At 35.0% G+C, this 8,710-nt stretch overlaps 1 pseudogene across 1 annotated transcript; it reads right to left on the bottom strand.

The window, feature by feature from the left end:
- Positions 1-327: 327 nt before the first annotated feature.
- LOC311171873 (ubiquitin-conjugating enzyme E2 variant 1-like) lies at positions 328-8,071 on the bottom strand (annotated as a pseudogene). The gene is made up of 2 exons: positions 7,987-8,071; positions 328-661 (listed from the first exon to the last, which is right to left on the bottom strand). The product of its transcript is annotated as a ubiquitin-conjugating enzyme E2 variant 1-like (transcript).
- Between the last annotated feature and the right edge of the window lie 639 nt (positions 8,072-8,710).

The raw sequence follows: 8,710 nt of genomic DNA, 5'->3' as shown, positions 1-8,710 counted from the left end.
TAATATCAAAGGAATCACACAATAAATATGTGGCCTTTTGTGTCTGACTTTTTTCTTCTTCCTCTTAGGGAGAAAGCTTTCAATCCTTCAGCAGTTAGTAAAATGTTATCTGTGGATTATTTTGTTGTTGTTGTTAGAGCACAACTTACATATTTCAAATGGACAAAAAGTTAGTATCATTTACAGCATCTTAAGATAAACTGCCTTAGAATGGAAGCTTCCTTTCCAGTACTTTGAGGTCTACAAGATGTATCTAGAAAACTTACTATTGTGGAAAATGAAGACTGCTTAAATTGAATGGGGGGGGGTTGTGGTTTCTCTTTGTAATTAATTGCTGTAACACTGTCCTTCCGGTGGCTGAGGGAATTTCATATTTTCTTTTGACATCATGAGGCACCGCAGCTCCTGCAGGATGACTTTGATGCTATATGAATTCTGCCATTTTGCTAGCACGGATATGGCTCTTGGGTCCACCACTCCATTAGAACTATTAACTCCATTCAATTAATTTTTGTTACAAATCTTACAAAGGGGGGTGCTGCTGGGTATTTGGGTCCACATTCTATTTTAAGGCTGTATATTCGGTTTTCATAAATTGTCCGAGCCCTTGGTGGCTGCCATCTTGTGTCACTGTCACTCGAAGGCCGGTCCCTTCTTCTATCTGTGGATTTTTAATGAACATAGAGTATCAAAACGAAGAAATTTTCATCTCTTCCTAAATTGTCAACTCTGTTTAGAGATATTGGATTGTCAACTGTTTAGTGTGCATCAGTTGAGATGATCAAGCATATATGGTTTGTCTAGTTTTGTTTTTTGTTTTGGTTGAGTTTTGGTAGAGAGAGGCTTACTATGTTATAACTTCTCTGAAATATATTGATCTTATACCATCACAAATAGTGAAATTGCACTCTTAAATTTTAAATGGTCTATAGTGGAACTTGCGTTATTTTTCCATCATTCTATAAATGTGATGCATTACACTGATTGATTTACATAGGTTAAACATCTCTTTCCTAGGATAAAACCCACTAGTTTATAGTATATTTTCTTTTTAATATGCTCTTGATTGTCTCTTACTTTTGTTTTGCTGACAATGTTTGCATGTAAATTGATAAGGGATGATGGTCTTTAAATTTACTCTATTTTTGTTTGGCTTTGGTATCAGAATGTTGCTGAACTCAGAATGCACTTGGAAATAATTGATCCTCTTCTTTTTTTCTGAATCTGTTTAAGAAGGATGATATTGGTTTTTTGTTTGGTGTAATTCATCAATGAAAACATATAATCTAGGACATGTTTTTCTTACAAAGCAAAAGCAGAGGTTAAAGTGATTAACTTTGATGTGGAGGTAGAAGGTTACAAACCAAGGTACATATCAGACTTTTGAAGCTAGAAAAGCTAATGATGTGGATTTGTCCCTGGGGCATCCAAAACAATGAACCCATGTTGGTCTATTTTAAACTTTTGAAATCTGCAACAAAAAGGGAATGGATTTATGTCACTTTGAGTCACTGAGTATGTGGTAGATTGTTATAGCATCAATAGGAAATTAATAGAGCAGATATTCTTCTATCCCTTGAAATAAGTAAATTTAGCATAAAACTTAGTCATTTCTCATGTCTGCATTAGAAGTTCAGAAATAGTCACACCCCTATCATCTGAGCAATGAAATTACCTCCCTCTTTCAATATCTTTTTGTCTTATTTCCCCACTATTGTCTCTTCTACTAGGGTTTTATAGTACTTTAAGTATAACTGTTAAACTCAAACATATAAACAGAAAGACAAACTTTGAATATTCTTAGACAAATATATCATAAGAAAATCTGATCAGATGAAAAAGGGAAACATCAAATATTCATTCTCTTTCCCTTGAATTTATTATTTAAAATTAAGAATCTGACCATCATAACAGTAGCTCACAGGTTAATATTTGTTTGTTCAAACCCTAATCTTGAGAAAAAGCATAATAAAACATGGATTAACCATTATTTTCCCTCTTAAATCCTATATTTTCTAAAATTAGAAAGCAAGACAATAGTATTGACAGGAAGTTTAAATATACATATAATTTGTTTTTATGCCTTTTAAAATTAAGCATCAAATTCGATTAAAAATTGAACAAGTCGAGCCTCCCCCGTGGCGCAGTGGTTGAGCGCTGGGTTGCAAAGCTGCCCACAGCCTCTGCAGTGCTGGTTCAATCCCCGGCCACTGGCGAGGGTCCCGCATGACACGCAGACCTCTCCTGCCGCCCACTGCTCCCCTCAGCAGTGTACTTCCCCAGTCTGCCTGCTCTGCTCTCCTCTCTGACTCTGGTGAACTCTCTCGCCCTCCCGCGCTTCTGACTGTACCCAGTGCTTGTGTAAATAAATAAATAAATCTTAAAAAAAAAAAAAGTTGAACAAGTCATATTACAGAGTGCTTGCTAAAAGCAATGGACTGCTTTTCAAGTCAAGAATATCTTCATCAGATGTGGTACATATACACCATGGAATATTACTCAGCATTCAAAAAAGATAAACACATACAATTTGCAGCAACATGGATGGCGCTGGAAGGGATCATGCTCAGCAAAATAAGCCAGAAAGAAAAAGAAAAATACCAGATGGTCTCACTCATAGCAGGAATCTAGAAAACTTAAATAAGGGACCAGGAAAATGAATAACTATAAGAAAGTGAAAATCAAAATCAACAAACAACTATGAACCAGAGACACTCTATGGGGGATGGGGGGCAGGTTGGAGAGGGATTGGGGTCAAAATAAGGGGGTTGCAATTGTATGGGGAATATAAAAATGAAATTTATTAAAAAATAAAGTTGAAGTTCACTGGCAAAAAATAAAAAAAAGAATATATTCATCAATTAGTCTTTATTTCTTTCCATAGTCACTAAGACAAGTTTCAAAGGTGAATGAATTAACAAAGCACACATAGTACAAAGTATCACAAATTATACATCAATTCTTTAAAAAGACAATGATTATCTGAAAGGGAATTGTGAAATTGAAATACAATATTATTTAGGCCTAAACTAATAATAAAATAAAAATGTTCAGTGTTGACAGTATCTTTTTAAAAGTAACAGAATCATTCAAAATAGAAAATGTTGAGAATATGTAAGAGAGAATGTTGAGAATATGTATTATGTTCTTATATGTATCCTCTAAGAAAAGTCATGAAATAGCCCCAAACCTATTTTCTTTAAATCTTAGATATTTTATTTTCTCCAGATGATGGAAAGTGATGGAACACTGACTCTCCCCACCCTCTTGGGGCCATCACATCAGACATTAAGTAATGACTCAAAAAATGTACCTAAGTATAATAATAACAAAGAGAGATTCAGAATAGCAGAGCACATTTCATAATATTCTCATATAGCCTCATAGTGGAAAACGTGTTTTCTAATCATTATATTTTAAGATTCTTTTGTTTTTTTTTTTTTTTGAAAAACACATAAAAATCAATCCATTCCTTTTCTCTAGTTTATCCCCCCCCTTTTTAAAAAAGATTTATCTTTATTTTTTATACAAAATCTGGGATACAGGCCAGAGGTGCAGGAGGATGAGAGGACTTACCAGAGGCAGAGCAGGGAGCAGAACAGGCAGACCACAGAAATACACTGCTGAGGGGAGCAGCAGGCATGACAGGAGAGGTCTGCCCGCTATGTGGGATCCTTGCCTGCAGGGATTGAACCTGCACTTCAGAGGCCACGGACAGCCTCACAGCGTGGGGTTTAACCCGCTGTGCCACCGGGGAGGCCCTCCCCTTTTTTTTCATCCAAACTCTGCCCCCCATTTGATGAGACCAGTTTCTTTAACCCTTGTTCAAATATTATTCCTCTCAAAATTGTTCATCTTATATCACTGTCTTGGGAATCATAATATTCTGTGTTCATCTGTAGTGCTCTGACTTCTGATGCTGTAACATTGCCTTTCCAGAAACAACTGATACTTGTAATGCACCTAGGTTCTTACACACCAGTCTAATCCCTAAGGAAGAATTTCAGACCAGAACTTTCTAAAATTAAGCTGTTTGCTTTGTGGTTTTCATGTGTGCCACCAGATAAGAGTTAGATGCAGTTAGATGCACAATTTAGATGTTAAAAACATTGTTATTTATTGCATTAAAAAATAGTCTGAAGAATATCATGTAGGAGAATATTTTGAACAATTTAGGAAAATCGAAGTGGTTGAGATAATAACTGACCAAGGCAGTGGCAAAAAGAGAAATTTTGCTTAATTTTTGATGACCATGATTCCATAGACAAGATGGTCTTTCTGAAATACCATACTGTGAATGGCCACAACTGTGAAGTAAGAGAAAGTCCTTTCTAAGCAAGAGATGGTGTTTCATCCAGCCAAAGAATTCAAAATGGTTCTGGAAACTTTGGTGGTGGGTGTGATGATAAATTTGGTGGGTATGATGATTTTGGTCATAGAGAACTTCATTAGCAAGGTGGCTTTGGTGACAGTTCTGGTGATGGTAAATATGGTGGCAGTGGGGATAATTAGGATTTGATAAGGATGAAAGGAATTTTGGAAGTGGCAGAAGTTATAGTGATTTTGGAAATTTTAACAATCAGACTTCACATTTTAGACCTATGAAATGAAGAAACTCTGGAGACAGAAGCTCTGGCACTTACAGATCAATACTTTGCCAAACCACACAACTAAGATGACTCTAGTGGTTCAAGCAGCAGCAGTAGCTATGGCAGTGACAGAAGGTTTTAATTAACTGCCAGGGAGCAAAACTTAGCATGAGAAGAAAGCCAGAGAAGTAACAGGAAAGATTTGTGAAGTCAGCCAAGCACAGTTGTGGCAGACCATACTTGCTATAAAGAAGACATGCTTTAGACAATGTTCATGTATATAGGGAAAAACTTTAAGACTGCATTTGTAACTAATTGTATAACAGGTTATTTTACTTTCTGTTCTGTAGAGAGTATAAGGCATTCCAACAAAGTATTTTTAATGTAGTTTTTGCAATAATGCAGTTGATTAAAATGTAATAGTCTGATCATTACACTAAATGTCTTTTAAAATATGCAATGAAAGTTAGTCTACTCTGGAGTCATCTTGGTAAACCACCTCAAAAGAAGCGTAAAGCTATAATTCTTCTAGAGTGATCCAAGATCCATTTGAAAGTTTTTTATAACCTGTGTGGGTAGAGAAACCATTTTTTTTTTTTTTTTCAGAAATGTTGGTAGAGGTAAACTTAGTTACTATATTGAGACCTGGAATTTACCTATAAAAGTGTCACCAAAGCAGACACACACACACACACACAAACCCAAACAACAACGAAAACATTTGTTTCCTCTGTTACTTTCACAAAGCAAATTTTCTAGTGCAATTTCCTTATCAAATGTTTTGCTTCATGGTTGGGGAATTTTCCTTTATGAAATAGCTTGAGTTTACTTTGCCAGATGGTTTATGGATGTTATGGTGTAATGTATTATTTTTCTCTCTAGGTCAGTATATATATATATATATATATATATAGAGAGAGAGAGAGAGAAGGGTTTCATCCCAATTTTTTTATATGATTACTCTGATTCCTACTGGTGCCGCTATTATAGAATCTTTCATGAAATATCCAAGTCTTCATGTAAATATGTTTTTTGTAGGAATGTGTTACCTCATAAGTCATAAAAATATGTCATACAAATAAAATGTTCTATATACTCATCTGTATATCTAAATATAAATAGTATAATTTTATATATCTTAGAAAATAGTATTTACTACAGTAACTAAGGCCTTAATGCAGTCTATAATTATTATACCAAAACATCTTTTATATGTATAACAAAACAATAATTATAAATAATCCAAATAATGTAAACTTCCTTCATTTTTCCTAATTGAATCTTAACTTAGTCATATTGGACCTGTCTAGAATGTGCTAATAACTTGCCTAGGAAAGGATGAGTCTGAGTCAGCATCAATCTATCCATTAATATCAATTTTTAATAGCATCAGTTTTTATAATACTATATTCCAATCTTGGGTTAGGCAGTGCAGGGGTCACTAAATCATAAATTTTGTTAAATTAATATTTTACTCTGTAGTCAAAAGTATAAAATTAATTGATTCATTTAAAATTTAAAATATAATCTGCATTTAAAAAGTAATGAAAACTTGATAACAACATAGGAAAGAACACAGGGTAGAAGAAGATACGAGCTCTACTAAGCAGCTTGAAAGAACTCCAGTGATTTTTTTGGAGGTCAAATCAGAGCTAAGTAACCATGACTTACTGCAAACTCTGGGTACCTTGATTAATGGCAGTGTAGTATCAAGTATCAAGTTCATCCATTATTTCAGCCATCCATGAATTTATTTATTAAAAAGGCATCATATGGCAAACAAACTACTTGAACCTGGTAATGAAAAGGCATAACTTTATCTCATTGGCCATTATTATTAGTCATACTAGTAGTCATATTAGTCACACTGATAACACAGTATATAAAAATTATGAGAGACCAATGCATAGGGCAGAGGGTTAACACATTTAATTCAATAGAAATTTACCTAAGTTATGTGTTGGTCTAACTCATGACTAGACAATAGAAACTAATCCTTTCAGGTGGAAAGTTGAGATGAGACAGTATAACATTCCAAAGAGAGGCAAGAAGTTTAAAAGACAGCAGTTCCCTGACTGTGGATTCAGGAAACCACAATAAACTTAAGAGTAAATAATCATAGGGCCTCCCTGGTGGCGCAGTGGTTGAGCACTGGGCTGCAAAGCTACCTGCAGCCTCTGCAGCACTGGTTTGATCCCCGGTCACCAGCGAGGGTCCCACATGGTGCAGCAGACCTCTCCTGCCGTGCCCGCTGCTCCCCTAAGCAGTGTATTTCGTCAGTCTGCCTGTTCTGTATCCTGCTCTGGCTCTGGTGAATTCTCTCACTCTCCTGCGCATCTGACTGTACCCAGTGCTTGTATAAATAAATAAATAAATAAAAAAAAAATAGTAAATAATCATAGTACACCTTCATAGATTCTCAGCTCTCCTTGTTTTAATGTTAACTACTAATTGTTTGTATCCCACGTTGCCTTGATAATTTTACTTTGGGTTCTCATTATCATCTTCTGCAACTGCATCTGTTTGGAACAACCCTATGTCAATGTCCCAATTTTAAGCTGACTTTGTCACATGGGATACTTATCAGTTTGTTCCCTGACAATGACTAAATGTGCAGAGATCATACAGAATGATGACCTTAATTGGTATGACAAATTGGTTGATAGTTTAGTAAATCACATTTATAGGATGAAAAATTCCTTCTGGAACTGTCTATGCCTATCTAAAGATAACTATTCGCTGATCCTTTTCAGACCAAAACCAAATTTGTCAACTTTTTTAAAGGACAGTACAAACTACTCAATTACAGTATGTTCAATATTACCTTCTTATGACCTATGTTTTTCATCTGTTAAAAAAATTAACTCTTTAGATGAATTAGTTACAGTGAGCCACAGGCCACCCCAACTAATATACTTACCATCATTACGCTTCATTTATCTGTACAGAAAAATGTGGACATATAATATTTAATGAATGAAGAAATCAAGGCACCAAAAAAGGGGCAAGTGACTTTAATGACACCCAGCTATTAAATTATAGAGCCAAAAATCAAACACAGCTGACTTTGATGGCAAAGGCAACTTCATTTCTACTGCTATCACATGACTCTTACTACTTTTCTAATAAAGCAACCACAAAGCTTGTCTTTGGAAATAGAAATTTAGACTCCTTTATCTGAGAGAATTATTCATTCACTTTCACCCTGACCATATCTAACTATTTCTCTTCTAAATATAATCTAAAAGTTAAAAAGATGTTCAAGAAAATATTTTTTTTTTAAAGTTCCTAACAATACAGTTTCAGAAGCTATGATTCTGGTAAATCTAGGTCTTAGTGTAATTTACAGTTTGAACATGGTGGGTTAAATATATAATGCATTTTCTGTGGAATCAACTTTCTTCAGCTATGCTCTGCTGGAGATTTCTTTTCCTTTCTTTAATAGTGTGCCGGGTATGTTCTTCCTGTCTCTTCACATCCATCTTCCATCCTTTTATCACATTGCTTTCTCCTCTAGGGAGTTCACCTATATAGACTAACTGACATCTCTTGACCTCCAGCTCCCAATCTAACTATTCATCAGTTGTCACTCTTGTTAAATTGTCCATTTATTAAATTATCCAGGAATTATACTAAATTCAGTGTACCTTTGTTTTTCTCTTAGGGACATGATTGATAAAAATGGACCTGGTAGAAGATCTCACAACACTCTAACTAGTTTATTTGTTGTTGAGTTTAAAGTCAAATCTTTACTCTTTAGACATTTTAAGTAGGGAAGTTAGAAAAGAACAAAGATAGGTGTAATATCTCCAATGGTGTAATAGTCTAAAATATTCTCTTTGAATGTTTTCCTTTGCTTAAAACCAACAGACTGCTACAAATGCCATTACATACTGATCTGGGGGTGCGAAGATGAAAAGACATTTAACATGCTTGTTCCTCTAACCACCTATATCAGCTCAATCAATTGGTCACTCCAAACCCTCTTGCTGCTAGAATCTCCTTGCTGAGCAGGTTTCTTAATCTCTAAAATATTTAGTTGAAACTCTCCCAACCCTTACCCTTCATTTGATCTGCAAGGTATGTGTGGGAAGAAATACTCAAATCCTATGTTGGCAGTT

The sequence above is a fragment of the Talpa europaea genome (genome assembly GCF_964194135.1).
Source record: "Talpa europaea genome assembly, chromosome: 6".
NCBI classification, from domain to species: Eukaryota; Metazoa; Chordata; class Mammalia; order Eulipotyphla; family Talpidae; genus Talpa; species Talpa europaea.
This window is presented reverse-complemented; position numbering and strand designations above follow the sequence as displayed.